This window comes from Bos taurus, chromosome 2 (genome assembly GCF_002263795.3).
Source record: "Bos taurus isolate L1 Dominette 01449 registration number 42190680 breed Hereford chromosome 2, ARS-UCD2.0, whole genome shotgun sequence".
Taxonomy (NCBI): Eukaryota; Metazoa; Chordata; class Mammalia; order Artiodactyla; family Bovidae; genus Bos; species Bos taurus.
Window position 1 is genome coordinate 68,634,182 of NC_037329.1, and position 12,408 is coordinate 68,646,589.

Below are 12,408 nucleotides of genomic sequence, written 5' to 3' on the forward strand. Positions count from 1 at the left end.
ACTCTTGCTTATAATTGGGGATCATATGGACCACCTAAGGATTAAATAATCAAAGGCCATTTTTTAAATTTATTTATTTTAATTGGAGGGTAATTACTTTACGATATTGTGATGGTTTTTGCCATGCATGTGTCCCCTTCATCCCGAAGTCCACTTCCACCTCCCTCCCCACCCTATCCCTCTAGGTTGCCACAGAGCACCAGATTTGGGTGCCCCACTTCATACATTAAACTCTCACTGACATGTGGTATTGTATATGTTTCAATGCTATTCTTTCAAATTACCCCACTCTCTCCTCACACTGAATCCAAAAGTCCATTCTTTAAGTCTGTTTCTCCTTTGCTGCTCTGTAGATAGGATCATCAGTACCATCTTTGAAAATTCCATGTATATGCATTAATATACAGTATTTGTTTTTCTCTTTCTGACTTGCTTTACTCTGTATAATAGGCTCTAGGTTCATCCACTTCATTAGAACTGACTCTAATATGTTCCTCAAAGGCTATTTTGAGTGATAAGCTTTTCATTCAATAGAAAGGATATAATCAATAAAAAAATAAACTGAATTTTATTTTCATGGTTGGAATCTATGTTGTTCCAAATGTACATCTACCTCTAACTTCTGTTGATTTCATGAACTTTGCAAGCTGGACAATATTGGCCCAAAACAGATTTGTCAGGTCAAGCCGTAGAGAGACAGCAAGCCCCAACAAGACTTGTCTACCCTGCGCCACAAGTACTCTTGTATATTATTTGATCAAGTTGGTCAAAGTTGACAAATTCTATAGTATAAGTCACAAGAAAGTGGCATGTAACTGTCTTTTTTTAAATCTATGGATTGTATTAAGATGTATGTCTGTTTATTTTATGCCTTTGGAAATTGTTGATCAATGTTGTTGAGAAAGTGGAGAAAAGGGAACACTTGTACGATGTAGGTGGGAATATAAATTGCTACAGCCACTGTGGAAAAAAAATTAAAAATAAAACAACCATGTGATCCAGCAATGCATTACTGAATATATATTCAAAGGAAAAAAATCACAATCAGCATCTCAAGGAGGTATCTTCTCTCATTTTTCATCACAGCATCATTCATGACACTCAAAGTAGGGAAACAACTAAATAAAATATGGTAGATAGAAGAGAATATTATTCAGAATATTATAACATTAGAATTTTATTCAGCTATAAAAAAGCAGGAAATCCTGCTATTTGTGATAGCATGGATAAAAATGGAGGGCATTATGCTAAATGAAATAAACTAGACATACAGACACAAACAAATACCAAAAATATATTCATTTACATGTGGACTCTAGAGAAAATTCATAGAACCAGAGAGTAGAATGAGGTTGCCAGAGACAGGAAGTGGAAGAAATGGGGAGATATTGGTTAAAACATACAAACTTTCATGCATAATGAGTAAGATCTGAGGATCAAATGTACATGGTGACTATAATTAATTACATTGTATTGTACACTTGAAATTTGCTAAGCAAGTTATCACACACACAGGTTCTCACACACACAGGAAGGTAATAACAAATATGCTAATTATCTTAATTGTAGTAAATAGTTCACAGTGCCTATTTATATCGAATCAGAATGTAGTATACCTTAAATGTAAACAACTTTATCTGTCAATTATACCTCAGTTAGCTGAAGGGATAAAGAAAACTGTTATGAACAATTCCTAACTCCTGCTACCACTGTTGTAATTTAAGACCCTAACAGTTTTTGCTTTATTCAAAAGAAATTTTCTTTTTCTCTTTGTTGAAATACTACTTTCAAGCAATGATCAATTCAGTGTCACTTCTGGGCTTCCCTTGTGGCTCAGCTGGTAAAGAATCTGCCCGAAATGCTGGAGACCTGGGTTCGATCCCTGGGTTGAAAAGATCCCCTGGAGAAGGGAAAGGCTACCCACTCCAGTATTCTGGCCTGGAGAATTCCATGGACTGTATAGTCCACAGGGTGGCAAAGTGTCAGACACGACTGAGTGACTTTCACTTTCACTTCCTTTTATGAAATCTTTCCTTTTTTTGTTTAAAATTTGACAAAATTTTTATTTCACAGTACCTTAATGTTATTGATAAAAGTGAAGGCACAGTTGAAAATGGATAATGTTGAAATAACTGTTAACTAGATTATGAAATAATGTGTTCATAGTTAACCAAGATAGCAGAAGACTTTAAAGTGATGCTCTGAAGGTCTTACATGGTACTTACAGCTGTAAGTTGCCAAGTTACAAGCAAGGTATAAACAGATAGAAATGAACAAATAATATAAAAAATTTAGGTAGGAGATTCATATTTCATTTCTCCAGTGACATATTTATGATTGAATTAAATTAAAGCCCTACTTGTACAGCAAACCCAGGTCCTTTTAGCTGGTTCAGTCAAAGAGGTAAGACCTCTGACTGGCTCACATGAGAAGCTCCACTCCTTGGCCCAGTTTTGGGGAGTTTGCCAGACTTGAGTTCATCAATAATTTCTTCAGTATACTTAGATGTCAGATCCTCACAGTAGTTGTCATTTATTTGAACCATTGGTGTGTTTACACAGGCCCCTAAACATTCCACTTCTATAAGAGTGAAAAGTTTCTCAAGTGTATTCTCTCCAATATTATTCCAAGTTTTTTCTAAATGGCTTCCAGTATGCAGTCAGAGTTTTGAAGCATGCAAGATGTAGTAGTATAAACTTGAATGAATGTGACACTTTCCAACTGGCTTTCGATTATACATTGTATAAAAAGTTGCTACTTCATATATTCTCATTGGAGGTACCTGTAAAATTTCTGCAACCTTGTTCATAGAGAGGGGCAGCCATCCATTCTGTTTTTGGGCAAAATCCAGGTCTGGAAGCAGAGCAGCTGCTTTATGCCCTTTTGGGTAGTTTTTTGCAATGGCATCTTCTTACAGTTTTCCGGTATGAAATCAAATGGAGCATCTGGGTTATTCTCAGGAGTATCTCTGTTCACAAATAAGGCTCCTCCAGCTCCATTCTGCACAGCTGTCTTAGGTAGATTCCTTATATGCCTTCCCCAGTCGGCAGCGAGGCAGCCATGGAGCACTGGTGAGAAGAACATGGTGGGCCAAACTGCCATGAAACCTTTTCTAATTTCAGTTCCTTCCATCAGATTTTAATATTTTATTTCTCAGTGTAATGGTTGAACTGTAGTCAAATCAGCAGTTGTGTCATGATGTGCATATCTGTTTGACCTGTGATCCATCTTGAGGGCAAGAAACTTTATGTTATTAAGGAGTTGTCATCTATGAGTTCGTGTAATGTACTTTTGTGTAGCCACTAGAATATATGTGTGTGTGAGATAATTTTAAATCCAAGGGCAGTTAATTAAAACATGAAGTATCCTATTCAAAAATCCTTCTTGAGACATCAATAGAAAATGCTTCATAGATCATTAAATTTGCACAAGAAGATACAAAATTTACATAATCTAGTTGAATTAAATTTTCTTTGGTGAAATGATGTGTTTAAGAGACAAAATTGGCTGAAAATTTAGATAAATTTTTCTCTGTAAATTTTACTAACTAAGGATCAACACCTTAGATGTAAAATTCCATTTCATCATGTACACTTCATTTAGTAGAAAATGCTGAACCTGATTCATTTAGAAAAGTGACTGATTCTGCCATTAGAATTCTGATGAATCTGAGTTGGAGTAAATGTTTCATGCAAGCACTTGTCACTGAATGAAAGAGAAAATGAGTTGAACTGCACCAAGCCGAGCTTCCCAAAATAGCCAGTATTGTGCATGATAATAGTAAATGACTTTATATGTAGCAAATGTGGACCAAGAGGTATACTCATTTTAATACACTACCTGAAAATAAGGTTGAATGAGAAGAGAAATAGCCTTCACCTTACCCTTTGAATCAAAGACTACCAATAATTACATCAGAAGACTAATGACTTTGAGTGACCAAGACTAGCTTAGCTCAGTTTGCAGTGGGAATCATAAAGACTAACAACTATACCTTAAACAAATATATCTTATGACCTTATTCTGTTCCCTCTTTCAAGCTTGTCCTGTTATCTTTTGTCCTACTTTCTATTAGGGACACCATTCATATATCATCTACTTTGGGGTGACTTCTAAAGCACTCTACTTAGTACTCCAGCTTCTTCTGGCTGCTTCCTTGCGACTTTGGACCCACTCGCTTCTATTAAAATTTCTTATTTATTTGTTTCAATTACCAACTAAATTTATCTGAGGGATGGAGCTGTTTCTTATTCAAAACTCTACCATGAGACCTCACACAGTATCTGACAAACACTAGGTATTCAAAACATACCCACTGAGAATTATACAGTGCAAAATTTCCACATACATACATATATATGTGTGTATATATATGGAGAATAAAGACCACTCCAAATAATGTACAGTTTCTACATATATTATTTTTTATGGCTTACATCCACTAATGTGTATACCTTACTAGTTTGTTGAAACTATTTTTTCAGTCAAATTCTTGAAGGTTGTAAAGTGCATTTTGTAAATAATTGACTTCAATTTTGTGATTTTACCTGATGTGATTAAACTGGAAATGTTTCACTTCAGTAACGTTGATTTGCTGATCCTCCTTTGTCCATTGATAAGAATTAGTTCAAGAAATACCCCCACATTGCTAGAGGAAGCAGTGATTTGCCACATCTATCATTTTCTGTCTCCTGTGGAGCATAGTTGCCAGGGTTTCTAAATTAATATGATGAAATTGAAGGCAACTGTAAGTACAATATTTTTATCTCTTTCTCCATCGTTCTTCATCTATATTATTTCATTGGACTATATGAGAAAAGGAAAGCCTACTAATCTTCTTGTGCTATTATTTGCTATCAAATTGACTCATTATGTTTCTCTTTTGTTCCTAATTATAGTTATCCACCTTGCCCATCTGCAAAACTACGAACAATACATCTTTGGCTCTTTGACATCTTTTATTTCCATGCAGTATAAAGCTGTTTATAGCATATAGGCTATCAATCAACAGATAATGAGTGAACGCCTACCAAATGTAAAACAGAGTAGAGAATTGGATAGCTGTAAAACTGGATACCTGAGATGAGGAAGGTTAAAGTCCAGTTGGGGTAATGAGGTATACATGAAAAGTCACTCTGTATAGATATAAAAGTACAGAGGAGACAAATCTAACAGTTAAAATTATAAGAAAAACCCCTCTTTGATGGTCCCAGGGAGTTTTGTTGAATAAAAGAGGAATTTAGATATGGGAACTTCTCAGCTAAGAGCAGAGCATTATAGGCTGAGGTTAAGAAAGGTCATGAAGAAGAGGGAAGTTCATAATGAGAAAGGTGTGTCGGGGAGAATAAAAAAGTTGGCCTTCTAAAATAGAGGATTTCTGTAGGTGCATAATAAAATATAGACTGTATTACTCTGGCATAAGGCCAAGTAGAGAATACTGTGAGTTTGGAGACACTGATGGCTTTTAAATAGGAATGGAGTTAAGGACAAGGATGTTTGAAATAAATTATAGTTCTTTCCTAACCTCACTAATTTTTCTAAAGTCTTCTTCTAACATTATCAGTATATATTTTAATATTTAATATTTTAATACATAAAATTTACTCACCTATCTTATACATATAATTGTAGAGTTTTTTAACCAAGCAGGACCCTATGAGGTCTTCCCAGAACAGACCCCCACCCATGTCCTCCACTTGTCTTTTGTCTGTATTAAAATTTTAGTCAAAAAATAAATCTAATCATAACAGTGAGAAAATGCAGAGGAAAACAGTCAAGCAATACAAAATAATACTTTAGCCGTTAAACAAAATCAAGAACTTTTTAGTTCTTCCTCGAGGGTTATAGGTAAAACTTTGAGTCATATTTTTTTAGCTGTTTTACAAATATTGAAACTCCCATCATATGGAAAAAATTAACTATATGCTGCCCACAAGCACGTAGAACTCAGACTGATTGGAACCAGAAGGTTGATGATGCTGACTCATCACCAACCAATCAGAAGAATGTTCATGAGCTGATCACGCCATGCTTCTTGCACATTATAAGACTTCTCATAATCCCCCCCAGAGTGGACCACACAGTTGTGAGGACATTAGCCCACGGCGGTCCCTTTTGCCTGGCAAAGCAATACAAGGTACTCTTTTCAACTTCACCCAGAGCTCTGTCTCTGCATTTCTATTCAGAACCAATGACCAGAGGCCGAAGTTCAGTAACAGTTTGACACATATATACTCTATATATTCATAAAACAGCAAAGTATGTAATATTTCCATCACCTTCATATCTCTTTGATCATCCTCCACTTTTCACCACTACAGATTAGCTTGAGTTTTCTATTTTCAATGTTTCTTAATTAGATTTTCCTTGCATAATTCCCAAGGAATAGCTGACCATTTTTAATTTTGACAAAGAAAAATACAGTTTTAATTTCCTGATAGAAAGGGAATGAACAGTATATAGATGGAATATGAATGGTGACATAATGCAATTTTAGAGATCATATTGAATGATTCACCATAAAACCAAACCCTGTTTAACTTTACTTATGTCTTTGCTTTATTTGGATATTTGAAAAAGTAATATTGCTCACACCTTTTATTTGGGTATTTATAAGATGTTGTTGTTGTTGTTCAGTCTCTCAGTCCTGTCCTACCTCATGGACTGCAGCATGCCAGGCTTACCAGTCCATCACCAAATCCCAGATTTTGCTCAAACTCATTTCCATTGAGTCATTGATGCCATCCAACTATCTCAACCCCTATCATTCACTTCTCTTCCTGCCTTCAATCTTTCCCAGCACTGGGGTCATTTCCAAAGAGTTGGCTCTTCACATCATGTGACCAAAGAATTGGAGCTTCATCATCAGTACTTCCAATGAATATTCAGGGTTGATTTCTTTCAGAATTGACTGATTTGATCTCCTTGCAGTCCAAAGTACTCTCAAGATTCTTCTCCAAAACCACAGTTCAAAGGCATCTGTTCTTTGGTGCTCAGTCTTTTTGATTGTCTACGTCTCACATCCATACTACTAGAAAAACCATAGCTTTGACTAGATGGGCACTGGTAGGCAAAGTAGTATCCCTGCTTTTTAATATGCTGTCTAGGTTTGATATTGCTTTTCTTTCAAGGAAGAAGCCTTCTAATTTCAAGGCTGCAGTCACCATCTGCAGTGATTTTGGAGCCCAGGAAAATAAAGTCTGTCACTATTTCCCTTGTTTCCCTATCTATATTCCATGAAGCAATGGGACAGGATGCCATGATCTTAGTTTTTTGAATGTTGAGCTTTAAGCCCAGTTTTTCATTCTCCCGTTTCACCTTCATCAAGAGGCTCTTTAGTTTCTCTTTGCTTTCTGCCATAAATGTGGTGCCATCTGCATATCTGAGGTTATTGATATTTCTCCTGGCAATCTTGATTCCAGCTTGTGCTTCATCCAGCTGGGCATTTGTCATGATGTATTCTGCATGTAAGTTAAATAAACAGGGTGACAATATACAACCCTGATGTACTCCTTTCACAATTTGGAACCAGTCTGCTGCTCCACGTCCATGTCTGTTACTTCATACCGGTTTTGCAGGAGGAAGGTAAAGTGCTCTGGTATTCCTATCTCTAAGAATTTTCCAGTTTCTTGAGGAAAAATCTTTTCTTCCAGATTTCCTTTTATTCTGGCACTAGGAAAAAAAAAAAATGGAGTACTTCTTTCTTATGGTACAACAAAATCTTTATCATTAGTAACTGCAGGAAAAGCAAGGGTAAGATATTGCCATAGTAATGGAGAACACCTTAATTTGCTTCAATTTTTTTTCTAAATTTAATAATAAAATGATAATTGGAAAATTATTCCAAGTATAAATTCAAAAAAGGGAAAAACAAAAGTATCTCCATTGGCTTATTTATCAGTGCATTCAACAAAATTTTATTAACGGTCTACAAAGTACCTGGCAATAATGTGTAGCAGGAGATAAAGCAGGAAGCAAAGTGAACCCAAATCCTTGCCCTCATGAGGGATACATGCCTATGGGGCAAAAATGAATAATAAAAAATTAAAAGAATATATGTGATAGCTAATGACAAAATTGAAAAAACATCAAGGGAAATGAGAGTGCTGGAATATGAAGAGGGGTTGAGGTTTCAGTTTTTAAAGGGATGATCACTGAAAAACTACTGTGAAGATCATATTTAACCAAAGCCCTGGATAAGAACAATTGGGGATGTTAATGTGACCTAATGACTGTAGCTTTACCTCAGCTTACCCTCAACATGACACATAAATCTTATATTTTGTATCTATTTCCCTTAGCCTTTATTTCCTCCCCATTTATGTCTCTTTATTTTTTATCAATAATTTAATTTCCCCCACATTCTTAAAAACACTCTCCAAAAAAGTCTTTTAAAACATTTTTAACAATTGCAAAATATGCTATCACAGATATATCATAATCTACTTAAGCATTTCTTTTAGCATTTATTTATTTTAATTTATTTATCCTGTACATCATTGTAAATATTACTTTAGTGAGCACTCTTATGTAAAGAATTTTGTCCATATTTCTGATTCTTTCCTTAGACAGAATGGTCAAAGTGTGGTGAGTGACTATAAAAGTGAGAACAATCCCACATGGAGCAAATATACCTGTTTCATATCCTCGGCATAAAGATTATCTCTGTGTAGCATAGAGTATGTATAAAAAAGAGAGTAGAAATATCCTGTAGTTATGACATCTAACTGGGTTATTTTTCCTCCAAAGAAAGAGAAGTATCACATTATATCATTAGTTTAAGCAAATTGGTATTTAAGAAATAAATATTTCTAGGTGTCTGAGCAACTGTTCTCTTAGATTATAACAGCAAAGAAAAAAGATTGCCACTAACTCAAAATAGAAACAAACAGTTATGAGCAGAGAATAAGTAAGTATATATTTTGTAGGATGTAAATTTCACCTAGAATATTGTAAATGAAATGAAGATAAGAAGAAAGTAAAAAGAGAAAGATGAAGGAAAAACAATATCAGACTTGAAAGCCAACTGTAGGGAATAAGCGTCTAAAATCTGGCTTGCTCATCTTTAGAAAGCCCAGATACCCTCATACTACCACTATGTTTCTGATGATAAGATATAGGGAAAAGAGAAAGAAAATTTCAGATGTAACAATCACTGTCAACAATTTGATATAGGAAAACTAGCAGTAAACAGTAAGTAATATAAAAATTGTTTGGGGCCTAGAGAGAGATGGGCCATAGCTCAGTCCTTGCCAGCTCAGAGAATGCAGTCATGTACAATTGCACAACAAGATGTTTAAACATATGTTTAATTGCCTTTAAACCTGACTCTGTAGTCAAGAACTATGGAAGGAGATGGTGTCTGATGAGCACCCCAAATTACAGGGTTCCAACACTGCCCTTCTCAAAATGTCCCCTAAATTGCAACATCTGTAAGATAAGACCAATGTCCCAGTAACCTGAGTTTCTCCTGTTTTATTTTTATTTCTTTTTTTTAAGAAGTCATGATTTTCAAGGCCTCAAAGATCTTTATGTCTCTTGAACTGCCAATTGAACCTAAAGGCAAGAATTTTTTATTTCTTTCTTTTCAAAAAAAAAAAAAATCATGTGATTAATCTCACATGCTGCAGAATATATGCTGCCAGATTTTAAGAATCATTGCAAGACTATAATTAATCAGTATATTCTATTTTTTTGTTCAAGACTACAACAATCATAAAGAATAAGGTTTCAGAAATAAACACCCTCAAATAAAACATTCCTTAGTTTATTATAGAAATATCACAGTTTTGGTTTTTTTTTTAAGAAATGATGCTAGAACAATTGAATGTTGATTGAAAAAAAAATTAGCCTTTCCTCCACCCTGAATTACAACACTCACCAACCAACTTGAGTTGGAACTCAGACCTAAATGCAAAAGGTAAAGCAATTAGTCATCTAACATAAAACATAGGGACATATCTTCATAACTTAAAATATGATAAATTATATTCAGCTTGACACTAAAAAATTGCTTATCAAAGAAACAACTTATAAATTGGGCTTCATTAAATTTAAAAAAAAAGTTCAATCAAATATTTGACTAAGAACATAAAAAGGCACCCATTGCATAGGAAACATTCTCAGAACTCTCTTATACACCACATATTGAAATATAAGGTAAATGTATATACACATACACAGGGCCTCCCTGGTAGCTCAGTTGTAAAAGAATCTGCCTGCCAATGCTGGAAACACAAGACACATGGGTTTGATCCTTTGGTTGTCATAATCCCCTGGAGGAGGAAATGGCAACCCACTCATGTATTCTTGCCTGGGAAATCCTATGAACAGAGGACTCTCTCAGGCTATAGTCCATGGGGTCACAAAGAGTCAGATACAACTGAACAACTGAGCACAAGCACATAAATATATATATATATATATATATAGGGTATGTAGTTTATATATGTATATAGTTTTCTGAGTTTGTTTCATAAATATAATAAATTATATTATCTGAAATAGTTTTATCTGAATTGAAAACTTCAATTCCTCTGTTTCCTCCAAGTTTTTTTGTTAGTGTTTTGTTAATTTTTTCTTTTTACTTTTTTACATTTTTCTTTCCTCTTAGGGACTTTTTTTGGTGTTTGGGGATCCTTGGTTTGTTTGCTTATATAAAGAGTGGTCACTAACAACAAATTGGAAGATCAGAGGTTGTGGGTTGTTCTTTTAACCATGTGATTTTATCCTGGGCACATCTAGCTTAGGACATGTCCTGAGGGAAAACCCTAATATCTGTGTCTTTATAGTCTCCTCTTTGCCTAGTCAAATTTCCCAGAAAAGACTCTTCTATCCTGTTCTAGAAGTTTGAGAATAGAATAGGAAAAAGGAGGTATTGATATATGAATATTAACTTGATCATTCTATAATTCAGTATTGCATCGCTACAATAAAATGCTTCAAGTGTATCCAAGTCCAGACACATGCCACAAAGTGAGTTTCCAATACTCTACTCAGAAATCCTTGCTATAGGCCTTCATTTTAAAGGGCTCTCCTCTTGTTCTCTTCAGGCAGCACCCTTTCCTACAGAGTAAGGAATTTGCATGGTGAAGCAAATGTCTGTTTAGAGAGTGTCAACTTAAAAATATTCAGAATCAGAAGGTGAGGGCTATGTCTTATTTAATGGGAATTTTTTGTTAACACAAGTTCACATTCCCAATGCACAGTGAGGTGAAACAATCTGAAACACCAGAGTTTAAAGCAGAGAAAGGTTTGTTGCAAGACCATGCAAAATAATGTGGCTCATGCCCTGAAAAGTTTTGAGCTCCATGAAGGGTTTTGGCAAAGCAGTTTTAAAAGGCAGGTGTGGGAAGGGTCGGGTTATAGGGTATGTGATAAACTTGTGCACAGTTCTTTGAGTGGCTGATGGTGAGGTAACAGGGTGGTGACACAGGGGTTAATATTATCAGTCCTTAGGCTACAGGAGGACTGGGCTCTATGTTTGTGGTCATTCAGTAGTTCCTACATTTGATAGTGGGAAGGATATTCACACCTGCAAAACAACTCATGAAATTTGCATCAGATACTGCTATCTTGGTACTTTAGAGAGGAGCTAAATCAGAGTAGTATATGGGATTTAGGCCTGTCTCAGGAAGATCCCATAGGATCTGGCTTAATTACAGTTCCTCCTTTTTCCTTGTTACTCCTCAATCTTTTCTTTGATACTTTGAGCAATTGGAAGGAATGAATCTTGAATATTCACTGGAAGGACTGATGCTGAACCTGAAGCTCCAAGGCTTTGGTGATGTGATTTGAAGAGCCAAAACATTGGAAAAGACCCTGATGCTGGGAACGGTTGATGTCAGGAGGTGAAGGGAATGACAGAGGATGAGATGATTGGATGGCATCACCGACTCAATGGACATGAGTTTGAGCAAACTCTGGGAGATGGTGTAGGACAAAGAAGCCTGGTGTGCTGCAGTCCATGGGGTCACAAAGAGTCAGACACAACTGAGTGACTAAACAAAAATCTTGAGGAAAACCAGTTTTGAACAAGAAAGGAATAAAGATTCAGATAGGGAGGTTAATCATAAACTTGAAAGAGACCTCACAGGGTCCTGCTTAGTTACATTTTTAAGACTTCAAGCCAGGGAGGCAGCATTTCAAGTAACCCTGAGAGAACTGCTCTGAGCAGGTGAAGGGAGAAGCCAGGTTATATAAACGTTCTGCAACAGAAGGCAGGTAGTCTGAACATCAAAATATTTTTAACTAAAGAAATCCAGATATCCCAAAGTTAAGGAATTTAATGCTTTTCTATGGACTAATGACAGAGATGGGCTTACTGAAATCATTCCTTTTATATGCACCTCAGTTATCTGGAAAAGGTAAGTTTTCATTCCAATCCCAAAGAAAGGCAATGCCAAAGAA

At 35.5% G+C, this 12,408-nt stretch overlaps 1 pseudogene; it reads right to left on the reverse strand.

Annotated features, from left to right (window-relative positions):
* Nucleotides 1-2,347: 2,347 nt before the first annotated feature.
* On the reverse strand, nt 2,348-3,084 carry LOC100138369 (NADH dehydrogenase [ubiquinone] flavoprotein 2, mitochondrial-like; annotated as a pseudogene).
* Nucleotides 3,085-12,408: the final 9,324 nt, after the last annotated feature.